The following is a 22,362-nucleotide window of genomic DNA, read 5'->3' on the forward strand; positions in this document are numbered from 1 at the left end:
TATTGTTATTCGGAACTAAATCCTTCAATTTATATTTATTTCTCTTCATCAGCGTATAATGTCATCAATTTGTGATAATTTGTGATAAAATTTGACGAATTTGTGATAATTTTTTTAAATGCCAGATGTTTGTTATTTTCTTGTATATAAAATATAAAGGGAGAAAATTTTATACCATTTAAAAATTTCTATTCTATATGGAAAAATTTCTATTCTCTATGTAGGAAAAGGGAAAGTGAACCTAAAGAAATGTTTATGTAACATTCTTTATATGTAGCAGAAAATTCAATTATGTATATATATAATATTTATATAAATGTGTGTGGATTTTTAGACATTTCAAACTCTTCAAGTATTACAAATATTGTAAATAAAGTTAAAATAAATTTTATTTATAAATGACTTGGTGACAATATTAGTTATTCTTGAAAGTCATGACTTAGTTTCAGGATATTGCTTGGATGTACAACTCATTACAGAAAATTCAGACAAAAATTTGAAGTAAATTATTATTTTACTTTGTATTTGTTAAAATATTATTTAATGAATATCTTTGTAAATAAACTGTTTTGCATAGTTTTTTCAATCTCCAAAAAATAAAGGAGGGGAGGAGGAAATGATAGTGTTTTTTAAATATTTGTCTAAAGAAATTTTATATAATTGAAGGAAGTGTTACATTTTTGTGTATGGATGTTTTGTGAAATATTCAAGTATATGAAAAGAATATGAAAGTTTGTGAGTGAATCATAGATCAAATTTGGTTTTTGTAATATAAAACCAAACCAAAGTAATTCTATTTCTAGTACAGAGAAAGTATCTTTATTAATCGTCAAAAAATTCACACTCAAGATTTTGACAAATTTCCATGTTTTAGATCTCTTTCTGTTTGAAAAACTCATTTTTGGAAAATGTGCATCTGTCTGTCTATGACAAAGATGACTTAAAAACGCTTTGAGCTAGACGGATGAAATTCGGTATACGATTTTCACACCAAATTTGAAAGTTTCTATGAAAGTTTGAGTAAACTCTACAATTAATTATAACTACAGAACGAAGAGAGCTAGATGTATAAAATTCGGTATACAGATTTAACATCTATAATGTGGACATCTCTCTCATTTTGAGCCAAATCCAACAAGTGGTTTGCCGTCTGTTGGTCTGTACTTTTAGAAACATGTAAACACGATAACCCAAAAAACGAAATGATTTAAATATATCAAATTTGGTATTGGATTTTGTGACTGCCATTGCAGTTTTGGTTCAAATTTTGATTTTAATCGGTTGAGCAAAGCGTATCTAAATAGAAATTCGATTTTCGGATAATATTTATCGCCTGCCAGGGATTAATCGCCAAATAACTAGCCACGATTGGCATGATGGATTCAGAAAAAAGTCTAAATTCACGCCAAAAGTTAATATTTCGTAACTATTGTACGCCAATGCCATGTAAGGTGTTCTCTGGGATATCAGCATTGTTAGAGAAGAAGTGAGAAAGTTTTGAGGAGACTACACCCACTGGTTATTTTTTCGTATACAAACAAAAAGGTGTTGTAATCGTCAATATATTCGAACACGATAAATTAAAAATGTTTTTGAACTAGTCTGATGAAATTTGGAGTTTTATCTTCACACCAAATGTACATCGTCATCAAGTTATGAACTAAATCTATTCTGAAGAAGTCTATGTGCTTGAATATCCTAAAATTAGTTAAGACAATAACTATAAGATGAAGAGATGTGGAGGTATAAAATTTGCTACATTTGCTACACATACTTATAATCTGAATCCCAAAAATATACTTTTAAAATTATGTTATCTGTTATGAACACAGTTGTTAAAAACTGCTCAGAGTTAGAAGATAAAATATAGTGTGTGATATTAAAGCAAATTAGAAACTTTCTTAACGAAATCTATCCAAAGAAAATGTTTCAGTCTATTTGTCCAAGTGCAAATACACACGATAATTACTACCCAAACCGAATGGTCTCCCCAAAACTTTCTCGCATACACTCTAATATTGCTGATATCCCAGATTTATGCCGGCGCTCTGGCCTATGGGTAGCGCGTTTTCCCCGTGTCTAGGCGTTCGAGTCCTGGTTCGGGCATGGTTGTTCTCTTCTTTGTGTTCTATCTGTGAGGTGCGTGAATGAGCCCCCCTGTAAAAAGGGGTTGTGCAAGTGATTGTGTGTGTGCTATCTTCATTTGAGCTAGAAGTCAGACCTCTGCCCTCGGGTGCTCAGGGGTCTTTACCCTCAGAAACTACTGCGCAAAAATTTGGCTTAAAAATAGTCAAAAAAGAAAAAGAAAAAAAAATCCCAGATTTATTTCGCGCATGACTGTTATCTTTGGTGTTGTTAAAAGCTAACACTTATTTCCTGATAAACAGCCGTAATTACAAAAGTCGATTACATTTTTTTTTAATGTAAAGAAACCTTATTTTGGAACTTGACACCGAAGCCTCACGAGTGATAAATTTTGCAATCATTGAATATAGGTACTAGTTTTTTTTACAGCTGCCATTTGACACTGGATCCGAGGTTTCTGTTTTTCTTCCTAATATAGCTAGCTATAAATAAAATGTGTGATACTGAGATCTATAATAAAAATTGCAATTATAGTTGAATATGGAAGGTTTAACCACTTAAATGTTTTATTTTCTTTACTATCTAATAAGATGATACCTTCTATTTGGTGAATATTTTCTTATTTTGATTCCAATGGAAATCCATTGAATACTTGACTTATCTATGTATTCGAAGTAATTTTTATATTGAATTATAATCGTTATGAATGGTTTATTTTTTGCTTACAACTATCAAAATTCTATACATCAATGCACGTATGGCAATCGGGTAAAACAGTTAAGTGGTTGATTAAAATAGTTTGAATTGTTTTTTATATTTCGAATATATTTTCTTAACCTTTTCAAGTATATGTATATTTAATTACTTAATGAGCTAATAAATACATGGCCCTATGGACTTATTTTTATAAATAGAAATGATCAATTTGGGACATCTTGTCAAGCCAGAGGCGGTGATTATTCCAAAGCTTTCTCGCATAGTTTGTAATAAAGCTGATGTTCCAGAGAATACGCCTTGTATGGCATGGGCATACAATAGTTACAAAATGTTAATATTTGGCGTGAATTTAGCATTTTTACTAAATATTTCTTGCTATCCTTGGCAAGCTTTTTTGGCGATCAATCCTTGGTATGCAAAAACCTTGGTATCCTTGGTATGCAAAAACCGAATTTGTATTTAGGACACGTTTTTCACCAGCCGATTGAAAAGAAAATTTGACACAAAACTGCACTTGTAATCATAAAATCTCATACCAAATTTGATATATTTAAGTCATTATATTTTTGAATTATCGCTTTTACATGTTTCTGAAAGTACAGAGGGACAGATGGTCAATCCGTTGTTAGATGTGGCTCATAGTTTTTTAAGTGTCTATACTATAGATGGTAAATATGTATACCTAATTTTATCCATCTAGCTCTCTTCGTTTTACAGTTATCGTGTTAACTTATATGCAGCCTGACAGACAGACTCCCACTGAGCAGATTTTGGTCAAAAAATTTGACAGAAATCTACTTACTCATTTGACTTGAAGACCGCATACCAAATTTCATCCATCTAGCTCAAAGTGTTTTTTAGTAATTTTTGTCACAGACAGACGACTTTTTTCAAAAATGTATTTTTCGAGCTCAAGGAGTTCTAAAAAAATGGAAATTCATCAAAATCTCGAGTTTGAATTTTTTGACGATTAGAGTATACTTTATCCTATGTATAAGAGAAAGTAAAAATGAATTTTTAAAATTTAATTTTTTGCGGCTCTTTCTGAAGTTCTATTGAACGTAAAAACACGTATAACGTTATTTAAGGATGATGCAATCATTAACTAATTTTAGCTTTCGTCGATTATTAACTAATACATCGAGCGTCATTCGAGATGAAAATATTTATAATATTAAAAAAAAAAAAAAAAGTTCTCTCAGATTAAATATTATAAAACACAATTTTTTTTCGATCATTGAAAACAATTTTTAAAATTAAAATAAAAGAATCAATTGCAGCAAATGATTTTTTTTTAACGCTGAAAGCTAATTGATAATTTTTAAACTAGGATGCAAAGTTTTTAAAGATTGCAACTGGCAACTTGGAAGCAAATAAATAAATGATTTTTTTAAAAAAATATTTAATAATTATTTAATAATATTTTTATTTGATAAGAATGGCAACAATAATAATCAATGGAGCATCCTTATTTATACGAGCATAATCTTTCTTGTTCTTCTTACATGTTTGATGTCGGAGCTGAAATAGAAACATAATCTTTAATTCATAACAAAATAAATCTTGATTTAACTGACATGAAACTGCAACTGCAACTTATATCACTCTTCACAGCATTTTTATTCCAAAATTTGAAGAAAATATATTCAATTTTTTTGCTTTTTATCTCTTACGAATTGTTTCTGAGTCTCACTTTTATTTGCATAGATAAAAGTATTTGAACTAATTTATGCTTTCTAAAATGTGAAAGAATGTTTTACCAGTAGATAATTCTATTTAGGTTATATAGTAAATCTTCCTTTTAACAGAAACAACCCGAAAAAAATCGTGTAAGAATTATTCGAAAATAAGGAACTAAATAACTAACTATGTTTAGATTGAAAAATAATTTATTAAAATGTGTTCCAGAATAAGAATAAAAAAAAAAACAGTTCTAAATAAACAAGAATTTAAAAAAGAAAAAATTCTTATTCATTCTAAATAAGTTTATGAATATATGCGTCATCAGCATGCAAATGAAACTCCTATCAAATGTTGAATTCCTATTTTTTTTAACCCTAATTATTATTAAATTACCAAACACGAATCCAGATCCGATTATTTTTCTACTCACAAGCTACTTGCTGTTCAAGATCAGGGTGAAAAAATAAAAAATGTCGTCAGTTGACAGGATATTGAGAACGAGATTTGAATTACAAAACACCTGCCCAAGTGCTCTGACGTAAGCTTTCCGATCCATCAATTTCGAACGGTTCTTTTTGTTTTGTTCTTTTAATTCGATTTGCTTTCTGCGCTTTAGACATTATTAACTGATAAGGCTGGTTGTTTTTCGGAGAGGTACTTTGAAAGCCTCGTGTTTACCTGTCACTATCGCTCGCAGTTGAGATATTCCTAGAACGGAATCACTCTTGGAATCGGTGATTACTCGCGTTCGAACACTTCAATGACCTTTTCCTTCGCTGTTATGGGACTATTCACGCCGCTTTCTGGACTTTGTCCGCACGTTTTGTCACTAAGTAAAAAAAGACAAAGTGAAAAATAGATATTTTCATTATGTTGAATCAACAATTCTACTCAACTGAATATTTACGCGTATTTTAATATTAATTTTTAACGAATATTTCCAAAGAAATTACCCATAATACCAAATGGGGGAGATTGTTTTTAGAAACTTACTTGCATACGCTCTAATAAATGAATGAGTGTATTATTAACCACATACAGCATTTTGCGTTATGACGAGTTTATTCGTTTAGGAGTAATAACAAGTGACCATTAGCAGTTTGAATTGCATTTTCGTAAAAGCTCAAACATATTTGTAAATTTAAAGATGTGTAAAATATTTTGAGGCCAAGTCGAAATCAAAGGAACAAATAAAAGATCATTAATAATTGTTATAAAATCATGTATATAATATGAATTGTTTTTCACAAATGTATCGCTGTGCTGTATTAGTTATCCCAGAAGCAATTAGACAACCATAAATTGTTTTAGACTAATCAATAAGTGGCGTACCAGGTAATAAAAATAGGGACGATGATCCTTTTGTACCATGCTTTGTTCAATATCATACTCTAACAACAAAATAAATAATAAATTAATTTTTTTATGTTTCTTTTCGTTCCTATGCAAAAAGTGCATGATAGTTTAAGTAAATAAATAATTGGGATTATTGAAATAAAAAATCATTTCATTACCACTTAATTTCATATAATACGTATTCTGTCTGTATTCGACGAGTTTACTCGTCGTCGCTATATTTTTGTAACGTAATTTAGATGCGCATTTTCCGAAGAGGTCGAAACTGTTAAAACCTTGGAATGCGGTTAATATGCAAGTACCAGAAAACCGAATATGTATATTGGACCTTTTAAAAAAGAATGTGAAAGTATTGACCAACAGACGGACGATCATCTGACAGACATGGTTTAAAATTTGATAAAGATCTTACTTTAAATGATAACACTGCGAATCAGATTCCATTTGTCTGTGTTGTTACGTTTTTGAGTTATTGCTTTTGTGTGGGTATAAAAAGAACAAACCGATAAAGGATAAAACCCTTGACAGATCTGGTTACAAATTTGATAGTACATATCTACATTTCAGATCTTAAATATGTGTTCGAGGTGATCGGAAACCGGAAAAGCATCAAGATCTCGAATTCGAATTTTTCGGCAATTAATACTTTCTAAGTACACTTCGAATACAAAAAAGTTAAAATATGTAAGCACGAATGAGAATGCAAGAGTGCAGATATCCCAGGTGCCAGTCTTAGAGAGCGCTGTGTTAACAAAACCTCAGTACATGACAGGCCACTTTTGATTTTCCCGTTTATGAAGTAAGTCAACCATCTAACTCTCCGACCCGCCATGAAGGCACACGGATTTAAACCATAAAACTGAATGACCGGACCGCCGCAACAGCAACATTGGCGGGAACTGTGGTTGAGTCCTAAGGGCCGTCACCGGCCACGGTATAAGCCTCCCCGAAGGAAGTACGTCCCGTCATCGATAGGAGGAGTCAGATCCCCCACCAATTAGTGTACCCTCCAGGTTGGCGAGATCCAACCACCATGCCGGAAGCATCTCATCCTCATTTCGAGGTGCCCCCTGGGGGTCCCGCTTATGAAGTAAAGAGAAAGTATTATAATCATCAAAAAGTTCGAAGTCCAGATTTGGATGTATCTCCATATTTCAGTCCTCTCTGAGTTAAAAAAGGCACACTTTTGGTATTATATACTATTGGCATTATATATTATATTGGTCTGTATGTCTGTGAATAAGACATTCAAAAAGACGGCTAGACGGATGAAATTTGGTATATAGACTTAACACCAAATTTGTAGATTTCTGTCAAATTTCGAACGAAATGCATACAAAGGAAGTCTGTCTGTCCAGCTGTCCAAATTAACACGATAACTAATATGGCTAAAGATCTAGATAGATAAAATTTGGTACACAAGTTTTGCAGTTATAGGTTTAGTACCTAAAATGTAGATTCTTATCAAGTTTTTAACTAAATCTGTAGAAGGGTTGACCATCTGTCGGTCTGTATTTTCGCATGCATGTGAATGCTATAAATCATAAACCTGTAACTATAAATTATAGTAAATGCTAACTATAGCAATGCTTTTGTCATAACAACTGTAATTTAGTGGCAATGTTTGGAGTCAATCGGACGGCAAGAAAGCGATTTAAAATACATATTGGCACGATAAATTCACGCCAAAAAATGCTAAATTCACGCCAAAGTTCATATTTTGTAACTTTGTTCGCCAGCGCTACACAAGAATAAGACTGTAATGTCTTGATCTAGACTGATCAAATAACGAAGCAGGATTTCCAGACGATTCTTTATTTTACAGCCCTATATACACAAAAGAACAACTTGTTCTAATCTTGGTTAAATAAATAGTTATTTACACCTATAGTAGGAGATACAACAGTCAAAGTCGAAAGCTTTCTTGAAACTCAGTTGGTTCTCGGACTCCGAACTCGTGGGCGTAGTCCAACAGTCCACCTGCAATTCGTTTCTTCTCTTTCCTAAAAAAAAATAAAAAAATCGCACTTTATTTCGGCGACAATCTCCGCCTCTTAATTTACATTGGTCATTTGAGGTCTCTTTCGGCCAATCGGGGTTCAGCAATATGCTCTCTCAGCTGCGCCAGTGGGTCGTGGGAAGGTCCTTTCACAAAGAGAAACATCTAGCATCCAGATGTTTGGACACCCCTTTCGCTTTGAAGGTACTATCAATACCTCTTGGACAAAGAATTCCACATGTGGTCTTTCACTGTAATCGCTAGTGAACAGATGCGATACCACCCTGGTGAAAAGATCCACCCTTTGGCTATCTCGAGGAGTTTAGTAAGTAACAGCGACGACACAGCTGGATGTAAATGTCTTATCAGTACTGGGAAACGGGGTTTGTTACAAGACCTTTATTTAAGAATACCTCCTAAAAAATGGCAGATATACCTCTCCCGCTTACGGCTTGGTTCTGTGGTTAAAAAAAATTATTCTTGCTGTTTAAAACAAATTCTGATTAAGGGGCAGAAGCATAATACCATATCCCGAGAAGCATATTACATTCTTAAAATTGTTAATAAGAATTGGCGACAAGAACATAATTTGTCCGGACGCCAACTACTCTGTATTTGGGATACGGTGTATGTATATACAGTCTCTACAAGCCAAATTCGGACGCCATAGGGAAAAAATTATCCCTGCCAAAATATTTTAACTAAAATGAATTAGAAGAAATGATAAAAGGTTTTTTTAACAATGAATTTATTGTATAGCTAAAAACAAAACCAAATAACAGCAATTCATAAATTATAATTAAAAATTTAGACATAAAAGTAAAATTTGTGAAAAAGAATCCGTAAGCCAAACTCGAACATCTCACAATGAAGCACCAAATAATTGCAACCCTAGATAAAAATTACTGCCACCTTTATGGTTAACGTTTTAATTGTTCTGGGGAATTTCTCATTTGTGTTATTTTCATTTACCGGGGAAATAAATATTAATTTAATTAAAATATCAAGACAAAGGAGCCAAACGAGTATTGAGTTAAGAAAATTGGTTATTAAGCACGCTAAAGATGGAAAGTAAGCGCCAGAAATATCAGAGATTATTCACAGAAGTCATTCAACTTCTAATGACATCATAAAATGCTTCAAAGTTAATAAGTTGGTGGAAGGTAAGCTGAAGAAAACCCACAAAAAGATTTTCAAAGAAGCAGATGATTGAAATTTAATCAGAAAAGTAAAAGCAAATCCATTCCTTAATGAAACAAATCTATCTATTATTGATGAAAAAGAATTAGGAAAAAAAAATTTAGCCATCAACAATAAAAAAAATGTGCTCCATAAGACAGATCTCAAAGGAAGAAAAGCCAGACAAAAGCCTTTTATAAGTAAGCGAAATGAGACTAAGACATCAATTCGCAAAACAAGGACTCAAATTCGCAAGGAACATGAAACAAGGATTTTTCTTATTGGAAAAAATGTCTTAATTACTGTTGAGAGCAAATTCGACAACTTTGGATCCGATGGCAAGCCTTACGTCTGGCGGAAATCGAACGAGAATTTGGCACAAAAAGCAACTGTGAAGCATGGTGGTGGATCATTAATGGTCTGGGGTTCCTTTTCAGCTACTGGCCCAGGAATTCAGTATTTTATTGAAGGGAGAATAGATCAGAACATATATCTCGACATTTTAAAGAAAAATTTACAACTGTGCGTGCTGAACTTTCTCTTGGCAACAAATGGCGATTTTATCGGGATAGTGATCCAAATCAGATAGTTTATCGAGTGTGATCTTGGTATCTACATAATTGTAATCACCTCATGGACACTCCACCCCAAAGCCCCGATATAAATTCCATCAAAAATTTATTGAAAGACCTTAAGAAAAAATACCGGGGACACGCCCTTTGCTGTAAAGATGAATTGAAAAGAATATTGTTGCAGGAATAAGAATATATCAAGCTTAATTTTTGTGAAAAATTTGTGCAATCTGTGCCTAAACGTCTTGAAATGGTCATATAAAACAAGGACTTACATACAAAACAATAATTTATTTGAAATATTATATAGTTTTTAAAATCTTTTCCAAGTTTGGCTTGTGCATTAGTTTTTGTTATGTTTTGTTTTTTGCTACAATTTCTGATTAAAATGAATTAATGTATAATTTTTGTTATTTGCTTTTATAATTCCAATAAATATACTAATGAAAATTCATTTAACTATGTATGTTTCTTAGCATTTTTAGTTGACAAATTTTGACTGTATTAGTATATTTTTCTTTGGTGTCCGAGTTTGGCTTGGAGCCCTCTCTATGTGCGATTAACACCTTTCTTTTATAATTTCAGATCTTTATATTGTACAAAAAGAACTTTTACAGGGCTTTAGGATTAAAAAGAAGAAATAATTTTTTACTGATGTCAATTTATTTTATGTGCTTTTTTTTTCGTACTCTTTATAGTTAAAAAAGTATTTTAAATACATTTTAGAATCATGCTTTTCATAGTTTTATAATTCCGTTTACACGCTCGCGCTTTGCGTCAATATTAAATGCATTTACCACTGGTATATAATTAGGAGCAATTTTTTAAAAAATGGGAAAATCGAGCCTAAATTACTGTTTTGAAACGATTCGTATTAGATTACGATTATATAAATCGCCTTTGAATTTTTTAAAAATTTTAAATACCTCTGTTTTTTATGAAGAAAAAAAATTATTATCGTATATAGTCCGCACTTGCTTCTAATTAGATGACTCCTTCTCCATTTTAGTTAAGAGGTAGGGATTATCTAATTAAAGATGAAGGGGTGGTCCAAATGTCAGACGGTGTGAATAGTGACAGTGAACGTGTTAAACGTCGAACAGATAGGTAATCGCTATGACTTGTCTATGGAAATGGATGTTCGTATCTTCCAAAACTATTATCTCATAAAAAGTTTTTATGTATTATCTAAATACTCAAAAAAAAATTATCCTTTTAATGATATCACTTTCACTTTCATGCAATTACTTTTTTCATGCTCAATCATTTTTTTTCTCGTTTAATTAATACAAGCTGTAACAATATTTTTAACGTTATGATGAAATTAAAACTCATCCATCGTAGCATTCCATCACTTGTTTTTGCTAGTGCTAAGAGTTACGATAAAAAAAGAATTAGCTTTAATACACTTTAACTCAATGCAAGTGAGATTATTATTTTCGTTTTTATTTCAAAGTATATACACTTGCTTATTGATTCGATTAAATGCTTTTCGAACTTATAAATAGGTGAAATTTTGAAAAAAAAAAATGCAATTTAATTAATAGTTTAACGGCCTAAAACGCCAATTGATTGGGTTTCTGTTCATGAATGTTATTCCTATAATTTCTATTAATCTGTTACAGTGACATTCGATTCCCATGTGGTCTAGTGGTTAGGATTCCTGGCTTTCACCCAGGCGGCCCGGGTTCGATTCCCGGCATGGGAAACTTAGGTTCCATGGTGTAATGGTTAGCACTCTGGACTTTGAATCCAGCGATCCGAGTTCAAATCTCGGTGGAACCTAATTTTATACATCCATTAACCATTATGAGCTGTTATTGAATTTTTCGGAAAATATTTTTTTCTTTTACTTATAAATAATGACTAATATGGAAACTCACAAGCACTATTTCAAATACTCATAAATAAAAATTTAAATCTTGTCCACAGCGATTTAAATAATGATGATTAAATATCCTAAATGCTCTTTTTAGATGATAAATTCTTTAAAAAAATATAAATCTCAAGGGGACTTCTTTGCTTTTAAAATAATATTATCATATAATGGTCATTTAAAGGTGTAAATTTTAAAGGCATAAATTTAACGCGATAACTCAATAACGCAGTGACTTCAATATATAAAATCTGGTATAGGATTTTGTGACTACAATTGTAGTTTAGTGTCAAATTTTTGTTTCAATCGGTTGGGTAAAACGTGTTTAAAACATAGATTCGATTTTCGGAACTATTAATCGTATGCCAGAGATAAATCACCGAAGAACTCGCCAAAGATGATACGATAGATCCAGTAAAATTGCTAAACATTTAAAATATCTTTATTAGAGACCATGCAAGAAAGTTTTACGGAGACCACTCTTGCTGGTTTTAAATCGCAATATTATGTCCAATTATGATAAAATAACAAAATTTCGTTTAATTTTTAATTAATTAAAATTTCAAAAAAAATTCACTTCAAAGTGTATATTTTCACCTTTCAAAATATATATGTGCGAAATGTGTTCAGATAATGGTCTGGCCTGTTGAGCGCCAACACATATAGAAACAAACACACTCATATATATTTTCATCTTTGTATCAGTATAGATTATGCTTACATAAAACCACGTAGAACATTCTGATAGGTGAGCTATGTATACAATGCAACGATATTAATTGGCGATTTTCGGTTACTACTGCCAGAGATCAATCGCCAAAAACTCGCCAAGTACGATGGAAAAAAAAAAAAAAACAGTAAAAATGTTAAATATTTAAAACAATATGCGAGAAAGTTTTTTGGAAACAGTTTTTACGACAATATTTTTTCAATTATAGTAAGAAAAAAAACATCAAGTTCCGTTTGATTTTATTGAGGGTAGCGTTCGGTCAAGGCTCCATTTTGCAAAACTCAAAAAAAAAAAAAAAAAAAAAAAAAAAAAATGAGGGTGGAGACGAGTTAATGATTACTGATAACGCATTTAGAAGCCATCAGCTTTAAAATGATTAAAAGAAGGGAAAATAAATTGGCGAAATTGGCTCAGTGATTAGGGCTGAGGCATGCCGATTTTTCCTGATAATCATTATATAAAGTAGAGAAAGTTATATAGAGTATTTTTGAGATATCTTTCGAAAACAAAGAATGAGAGAACAGGTGGCCATTAATGATATGTAACGGAATTATTAGCTTTTATATGAAACAAAAATTTGCGATATCGTACTATTGAGTAGGGCGGAAGTTTTGATTTAGGAGTTTTGCCGATTACTTTAAATATATTGTTACGGAATTTCCCGGGGGTTCGTTTGGATAGTGGAAGTTATATGGTGTGGAGAACACTCAATCAGCAGGCGGCAGTAGAAAATGAAACAAGACGTTTATTGACACGAAGACACACAGGACAGCACAAAGACGATTATCTCAGCCGAGAAGTGCAGCATACAACAGTATACACAGCAGCTCTACTCCGTCGCTGCTCGTCATCTGACCGCGGTTCAAAATTACAAGGTCTGTCCCCAAATAGCCCTAGTGTTGCTTCAAACGGGACGGTAATATAACTAAACTAAACCGTCGCTGCTCCGCTAGTCCCTGGAAGACGAGTTCTTCACCGTCGCTTCCGACTACTCTTCGACTCCACTGGTCCACGACTCCACTCATCGTCGACTCCCCGGCAGCTGCAGCGCCTTTTATAGGTCTCAGGAGGCGGGGCTAGAAGCCTCTCAATCAATTAGGGACGTTCGAGGCGTATTTCCGTTCCTACTGGACGGATCGGGAAAATTCTCGATGTTTCGGGTATAATCTATTTTGTCGCCAAAATCGCGAAAGTCGTTGCCAAGTCGCCAAATGGTTGCCAAGTTTGTCGCCAAGCTCCGGGGCCTCCTATGGAACCCACTATGCTGGGAAGCAGCATCACAGGTTCGTAACAATATAAAATATATTTTTCTTCTCTAATAAAAATGTTTGTAAAAAATACAACTCATTCTTGCTATTATTATTACTTAATATTAATTAAAAATCACTTAAAAGCTGATTTTTTGTCATTCTATTTGCATCTGTCATAGGTCTCCTAGATACAGATTTACCCAAATTCTGCAGAAAAATAAAACATTATGAAGTATTATTGATAAAAGAGTTTACATTCATTGATTCCTTGTTTGAGAACCACTATCTGTACATTGGTTTTGCATTTTTTACTTCTCACTGTTGATCCATAATTATTTTCGTATCATTTTATGTTTTTAAATTATTTTAACTACTTTCGACCTACCGTGAACGCTTGCTTTCTTCTACTCGTAAAAATACTAGTAATAATTAAGATATTTTAGGATACGGCAGAAGTACGATCTAGGTCAAGTGCACTCAGGGAGGCGATCCAGATCGATCTCGATACTTTAAAGGATCGTTCCAAAGATCGATTTCGTCACGGCTTAGAAAATCCTTTGTCTGGTAGCTTTCTATGTCTGCTTTCTATCTCATTTTGGATCTTCTGCTAGCGATAATATCTGTAAAAAACATCCTCCGACTCCAGATGTCTAAAACTTTTGCACCTTTACGTTTGTATGCGCGTGTGTTCGGAATACACATTAGTCTAGTCATATTTTCCACATTCTTTTATATGGAACTAATAGCCTGAATAACCATCAAATGATCAATCGTAATGCAGGAAGAACAAGAGATATGAAAGGCAATTTTTTTCGACAAAAACTTAAATGAGGTTTGAGCCTCTAAGCCGGAATATCGGAATATGCTAATATTTTAAGCTCAATTTATCTGTTTTTGTATTGTTTTTCAAAAATTCTCTCTTGATTATGCCAACGATAATGTGTTCGCAGAAAATGTATTTGATATCTTCTCAACGCGAATATGTATAAACTCAGTAAATTAAAAAAAAAAATTCCTAAAATATATTTTTCAAAATCTTCGATTCGACCAAGCAACTGCTAAAATGTGTTAACACACACACACACACACACACGCATACACGCACACACACACACACACACACAAGATTTTTGATAAGAATATTTTTTGAAATATATCTTTAGATTTTTTTTTTCTTTTTTAAATTGTGTGTGTGTGTGTGTAAACTCATTTTAACAGTTGCTTGGCCGAACAGAAAAAACTTTTGAAATTTTAAAACTTTGATTTATTTCATGCGGCAGGCATAATGACATCGCATTGATTCATATACATCAAGCGAAATTTCTCCTTCAATGGTTTATACAGTAAGATTTTGATTGGGACTTCTTTGACACGTTTAGGTTTAGGAAAGGGAAATTTGGATATTTTTAAAAGAATGCCGCAAGCATTAAGGATTTTTATCTCTTCCCTCGAAGCGTGAAAACCTACTGAATTCAGGAGTTTTCTAGAATGCGTACAAAATTAATAAATAATAATAATAAAAAGTTGAATTGTATCAGGAAATAAAATATCATTTTAGAATGAAGTTAATATGAGATAAATTAAGATAAAAATTTGGAAATTGATTGAGATTTAAAATAGATTTATAGATATTACACGTATGGAAATCATTTTTTATCATAAAAAAAGCGAATTTTGAGAAATTTCGAAAGATGTTAAATTTTATGTAATGGTATGCCCCCAAATTATTGAAGAAAACTGTTCAGAATTTGATTCATTTGAATTAAAAGTCCGATTAAAACTTTTAAAAATCCTTTCTTATTAAGTTGACACTATCTAAAAAGTAACTAGGAGTCAAATTCTGTAGTTGTAGATCCAATAGTTTTCCCTACAGATCGTTTTGAACAATTCAGCATTATGACTCAAGTAAAATTCCTCACAATATCCAATTTTTAGGCATTTTCATTTTGAAAAATTGGAATTTTTCATTCGAGTTTTTAATAATATTTACCTAAATAAGAATACTTTTTTTTTTTTTACCTAAATAAATTATAGTGCTTTCTTACATTCTTTAAATATGCAAACTAAAAAGTAATTTCTTATTACCTAACCAAGGACAATTTTGCCTAGGTGTTATCTAGTCAAATGGTTTGATTATTATCATTTAAAAATGCTCTTAAAGTATCTTAAATTACCTTTTACCAGACTGCATGACATTACTTTGGTTTTTTTTTTCTCCCTCTTTATTTGTAAATGTAATATAGATGGATTTACAAAAGAAAGAAAAAAAAACTGATAATGTTTAATTTTCAATGATTGTTTTTATTTGCTGCTCGCAATTTTTACATGCTTTTTTGTGAAAATAGCGGGAGAATTCTTTAAAAAAGAATTCCAAATTTTTCAGCATGTTTTTTCTTTTCTTTTCTTCTCTCTCTCTCTCTCTCTCTCTAGTTCGGTTTTTTTTTTTTTTTTTTTACTTAAAACATTTAGAGATTTCAACCAAATCATATGTAAGTGTTAAGTATTGAGAGCAGCCAACAAAAACAACGATGAAAGTCCAAATCGCAATCATTTGGCGCAGTATGGCCAAATATGCGCCAATAAACCACACAAACCAAACCAAATCACTATCAGCTTCCTGCAAAACAGGGTGAACCCCAATCCTTTTTTACTTTCTGGTATACGAAGTACAGAAAAAGTATAGTAATAGTCAAAAAATCCGAACTCGGGATTTTGACAAATTTCCACTTTTAGAGTGAGTTCTCCTGAGTTTGAAAAATACATATTTGGAAAATGTCTGTTTGTCTGCCTGTGACAAAGATAACTCAAAAGCACCTTAAGCTAGACGAATGAAATTTGGCATACAGGCTTACAACTAAAATTGTTGATTCCTATCAAAAATAAAAAAAAATTGGAGAAAGTCTGTCTGTCCAGCTGTTCGAATATAAATAAGCCTCAATAATTACAAATTGAAGGGAGTTAGATAGAAAAAAATCGGTGTACAGATTTATCATTTTTAGTATAGACACCTGTCAAATTTTGAGTGGAATCGAACAGAGGGTTGATTGTCTGTTGGTTTCTATTTTCAGAAACCTGTAACTCAAAGACGCAATGATTAAAATATATCAAATTTGGTACGTGATTTTGCGACTTTATTGTAGTTTTATATCACATTTTTGTTACAGTCGGTTGGAAAGAATGCAGAAACCAGATTCGATTTTCAGTTACTTTTGGCCGCATTCCAGGGATTAATCGCCAAAACACTCGCCAAGGATCACATGATAGATTCAGTAAAAATGTCAAATGTTAATATTTTGTAACTATTGTAAGACAATGCCAGGTACGGCGTTCACTGGGATAATATCTTTATTAGAGAGTAGGCGAGAAAAATTTGGGGAGATAACTGTAAAGAAAGCAATGAATCTTCAACTATTTTTGGCCTATCTCTTGAAGACCCTCCTTACCGAATTTTCTCACAAAAATATGAGTTTGAACACATTTTTTACATGATGGAAGAATAGTTCGTTCAACTATTCCCTGAAGAAATTCAGAAAAAATACGTAAATCAGAAAGTATTCGAATACTTTTAATCGTATAGTATGTATGCCGCTAAAGCGCAGAAATCAGTTAATCTACAAATTAGCTAGCTGATCTGCACATTAACTAGGGTTATGCGTTAAAGTACGAAAAATTATTTCATTTCCCAAATTACCTATGTAATCTGCGAATTAACTAGATAATCTGCGCATTACCTATTAGACACTCATTAACCTACTAGACACTCATTAAAGCGAAAATACGATCTTTGCTGGAATAAAAGCAACGTTTCTGTACTTGTAAATTAAATGTTTTTTATTTAGTTTTTGATATCTAAAGAATTAGGTTAAGACAGTCAAACAATCAACACGTTAGTTGATAAAATCAACCATGAATCAATTGAAAAACATCAATACAAAGAATCAAACGGTTTAAAATAATATTGGAATATAGGGAATTGTTGTTTATTTTTCAACATCTAAGGAATCACGCTAATACAATCGAGCAAACAACAACTATAATACAAAGAATATAATAGAATATATTATAGAACAAAGACTATAATACAAAGAATATAATAGAATATATTATAGAACAAAGACTATAATACAAAGAATTAAACTGTTTTAACATATTATAATTAAGGAAATGAATTTGCGACACATGTGATAAAATTGTGTTTACTTATTATTGCACTTCGAATCCCATAGCAACTGGTTTCTGCGACAAGAACACCTCATTGTGGTACATTTAGATTTGGAGTCACATTTTTTGAAATCCTGCCCGGAAAGAAGTGTTAAAACGAAATGAGAAAAACAACCTTTTGAACTGTAACGATACGGAAGCCGCTAATGTCCACATTACGTAGTAAAATGCAGAAAACTTTCGATTCCGCTGTTTAACGGAGCAGATCAGTTTATTGTACATTAACGGCTTTCGAGCTTGAACGGTAACGTATAGAAAGTTTGTTAACGTTAACAAAGTTTGTCATACAAAATCAATCTTTAATTCCCATTGTGATTTACGAAATTAAATGCTCCCAAAGAAAAATCTTCTTTATCTGCTTATGATATTCCGTAAATATTTTCTACTTTTCTTCGCAGTAACAATAAAGACTTTTGAGGAGAGATTTCAGGATACCAAAAGAATACAATAGAGGTCAAGGGTACTATTAAAAAAGTGGGTGAGAGGCAATCATTTTCACAATGATAGTTCCGAAGTGCGATTTCATCACAGCTTTGGAAAAAGCCCTTTGTTTGATAGCTTTCTGTACCTTTGCCTTTGTTTCGTATCTCTCCTAAATCTGCGGTTAGCGACGACTAGCATCTAATAAAGCATCCAAATCAAACGCCTTATTTGAAATGTTTGCACCTTTCGATGATGTCTCTATTCAATCGCTGAAAAAAATCAACATTTGTATGATTCGTGCCATAAATGTGATAAGGGCGCAAGTAATGGTGTTTTCAAAGCATGAAGTAATAGGGCAGGGTTCAAAGCGGACCATCCGTATCGATATTTTTTCAACACATGCCCTTCTTATCTCCACCACTTCTGATACTTTTTTAGCAGTTTACAACTTATCTGTCATCAAATAAATAGATTATAAGCAAAACTTTTTTTAAGGCAAGATAAACACAATTGCAGCACTGAAACTGTTTACTCAGTTTTTGTAAAAAAAACCCTTTTTTTTTTCTTTCGAAATGCCTGTTTGGTTTTTTTTTTTTTTTTTTTGTGTTATTTTATAAATATATATATATATATATTATGGTGGGAAATAAGGTCTAAATAAGGTCGCACGTGCGTAGTAGCAATTCGATTATAACCAAAATCATCATATTTCTTTCTTTTCTTTATTTCTTTCTCCCCCACTTTTTTTTTTTTTTTTTTTTTGCTTTATAAAAAAAAATAAGTGGTTCCTTTTTCTTTTTATTTTTTTTTTTTTTTTTACTCTATCACTATTTTATCGATTTCTAAATAAGAAGTTGCAGAAAATGACAAATGAATAAAAAATTTTACAGGTTGCTATTTTACTCAATTCTTTAGAAGTGCATAGCACAGGTAAATGCAAGTGATGATTCGAATGTATTCAAAATTAAAAAGTTTTTTTGTTTTTTTTTTTGTTATATAAAAAAAGAATAGACGTATTGGAATTTAAAAATTTTTGACAGTATTACTATTATATCGATCTTTCACTAAAGATTTACAGAAAATGTCAAATGAATTCACATTTTTACAGGTTGCAAAATTTTAGAGGGGAGGGATTGCCATAAAAAAAGAATAACATTATTGCTATTATGTCGATCTTTAAATAAAGAATGACAGAAAAGGACAAACTACAGCACTTTTTTTACATGTTGCCATTCCCCTCATTTCTTTAGAAATGCATAGCAAAGGCATAGTGATGAGCCGATTATAACCAAAATTATAGTTTTTTTTTCACCTTTTGTTATATAAATATAAATAATTATTATTATATATAATTATTTGTTATATTTATATATAAATATATCAAATTTTTTTTAAAAAATGACACTATTGTAATCGGTCTTTAAATAAAAAGTTACAGAAAAAGACAAATGAATGCACTTTTTTTACAGGTAGTTATCTCACTAAATTTTTTTTAGAAGTGCATAACATAGGCAAATGCATAGTGGTGGTCCGATTATATTCAAAATTATAGAGGGGAGGTGTTGCTATATAAAAAAAGAATTGGCGGATCAAAATTTAAAAAAATAACACTATTACTATTATGTGGATCTTTTACAAAGACTTACAGAAAATGTCAAATTAATGCATTTTATTTGTAGGTTGCTATTTCACTCATTCCTTTAGCATAAGCAAAATCATTTCTGTACATAGGAAAATGCATAGTGGTGATTCGATTATATCCAAAATTAATTTTTTTTCTTCTTCTTCTTTTGCTGTATATATATATAAATATAAAAAAAATAGGAGGATCGAAACTTTAAAAAATTTGACCTTATTATTATGTCGATTTTTAAATAAAGAGTTATAGAAAACGACGAATTAATGCTCTTTTTTTGGCAGGTTGCTGTTCCTCTCATTCCTTTAGAAGCTCCCCAAGATCAGACGATTTATTTATTCATTGGAACTGTTTCGTAATCATTAACTCAAAAGAATTCAAGTCAAAATTTTTTCAGGGGTTAATGAACTCTCGCATTTGAGAAAAACATTTCATTGTGGAACCATTAATTGTGTTGACAAATGGGTCTTTAATTATCCTTGCAATCAGTCAATGACTGGCCACGGTTTTGTCAAAAACGTCCTATCTGGATTCCCCCTCTCCCTCCTCCTACTCTGGTAGAAGCACTTTCTTCTGTCATTGTTCCCTCTCCCCAGCTTCCCCCTGCACCACCTTCCCCACTCACGACCCCAAATCCTCCCCCTTACGTTGGTAGTTTGCAGCTTCCGCAACCGTGTTTTTTTTTTTTTTTTTGTCTGTTATGATTCCGTACTTTTCCCCCACCCCCCACTAGGAGAAAATGGAAGAAGAGAGATTGTGAAGAATGAGAAGGCTCGCGTTTTAGTTATTTATTGCCAGCCGGTGGCAACAGATGATTCTTTTTTTTTTCTCTTCCCCTCCTCCCCTTTAGGAGAAAAGGGATTTGTGCCGTGGAACGTCGCCCCTGAAAGATGAATGAAACCCAGCAATGCATTTCCTAGTTATATCTAGGTAAGGTCAAAAGATATGTTCGAAGGAGAAATGGGGGAAGTTTTGGAAACATTGAAGGTCCTTCAAATTGCTCAAGCGAAAGGCGTGTTTAAGATCTATGTTTAAAGTTGTATAATTCTTATCATTGAACAGTAATGCTAATTATCGTAAACAAATTAATTTTTTATGAACTTATTATCGTTTTTGAATTTGACAAAATCGCGGTAAAAGGTGAATATATTATCAAAACTTTTATAATGCATTACACACTTCCGCTTATTTTACAATTCAGCATGGCGTCATAATCTAAAATGAAAATTCTAGTGTCTAAGAAACGCAAATACAAGTGGTCACAAAAGTTTTAAATGGTTCCAAGAAATTATTGTGAAATTATTGTAATAAAACTGTTCTAATTTGAGATATGATTGTAAAGACGTTTATAAGATTTTTAAAAAAATCAGTTACATCAGTAAATTTCAATGTGAACACCTTTGGTAGCTCAAAGAATGTCAAGGTCAGAAATATGTTTGTACCAAATATCATAGTTCTAAGTCTAGTATTTGTAATATATAAATATATATGTACATGCATAAATACACATTCTCTTTTATTCTTATAAAAAATTATTAATTAGCAAATGTTTAGTTTTATACACATTTTGTTTCTAAAGAGCTGTTTCATGGTTTCATGCTTCAAATCGGAACGATAAACATTATTAACCATAACCATAAAACACGATGAATGAAAACAGAGAAAGTTGCATTATTTATTTAACCAGCTGCCAAAGCGAAAAGTGAAGGAAAATACGATAAATGCTGATATCATCATAACAAGAAATACCGAAAAAGCAATTGCGGAAAGTAACCAGCAGAATGTTGCCTTATTTGAAAGTTTTCAGATTTTATCATTTTGAATCTTTTAAATGCATGTCATATATTTTAAAATTATAATTGTTACGCATTGTAACAATGACTAAAACTAAATCATAGATTAAAAAAAAATAAAAAAAAAATGGCATTTTAAAATTCAGAAAGTAATTACAAAATTTGAAGGATTTATCTATAAATGTTCACTATACTAATTACGATAATATAGTTCATGAAAAAATCGTTCATTCTCATTTTTAATGCAATTATATATTTCCGATTATTTTTTATCAGATTATTTATTTCAATGCTAGCAAGAAAAATTATTTAATTTAAAGGCAACATCTTGTCCAGTTTGCTCTAATTTATCGTTTTAATTAAATAATTAAAATGGAAACGATTAATCAAAATTTTAATTAATTAATAAAAACGATAACAATTAAATTTTTTCTATTCAAAAAATTCTATTACAATTTTTATTATTTCTATTACAAAAAATATTTAATTTAATCTAAATGGCAACCATCTTGTCCACTATGCATTAATTTACCATTTTATTTAATAAAAGAACTTTATTTCATGGCAATTTATAGCAATTATTTTTAACAATAATATTATTTTTCATAAGAACTTTTTAAAATATCTTAATACTGGAAAGAAATGAATATTGGAGAAAACCAAAAGAAGTGAATAGTTTAAATCTATGTTCAGTTATCCAAAAAGAACTTTTATGTTATTTATTATGTTATTAAATGATAATTTCGAAATGCTTGAATAAAAACGTTTCTATAACTCATCTCGTCTCCAAAAACGTAAAATTTGTGAGCAATAAAAATAATAAACTTTTTAAAAGAAATAGC

At 31.4% G+C, this 22,362-nt stretch overlaps 2 non-coding genes across 2 annotated transcripts; both read left to right on the top strand.

The window, feature by feature from the left end:
* Positions 1-11,227: 11,227 nt before the first annotated feature.
* Positions 11,228-11,299, top strand: Trnae-uuc (transfer RNA glutamic acid (anticodon UUC)). Its single transcript has one exon. It is a non-coding gene; the product is annotated as a tRNA-Glu (tRNA).
* A 5-nt stretch (positions 11,300-11,304) lies between these two features.
* On the top strand, positions 11,305-11,376 carry Trnaq-uug (transfer RNA glutamine (anticodon UUG)). Its single transcript has one exon. It is a non-coding gene; the product is annotated as a tRNA-Gln (tRNA).
* Positions 11,377-22,362: the final 10,986 nt, after the last annotated feature.

This window comes from Argiope bruennichi, chromosome 4 (assembly GCF_947563725.1).
Source record: "Argiope bruennichi chromosome 4, qqArgBrue1.1, whole genome shotgun sequence".
NCBI lineage: Eukaryota > Metazoa > Arthropoda > Arachnida > Araneae > Araneidae > Argiope > Argiope bruennichi.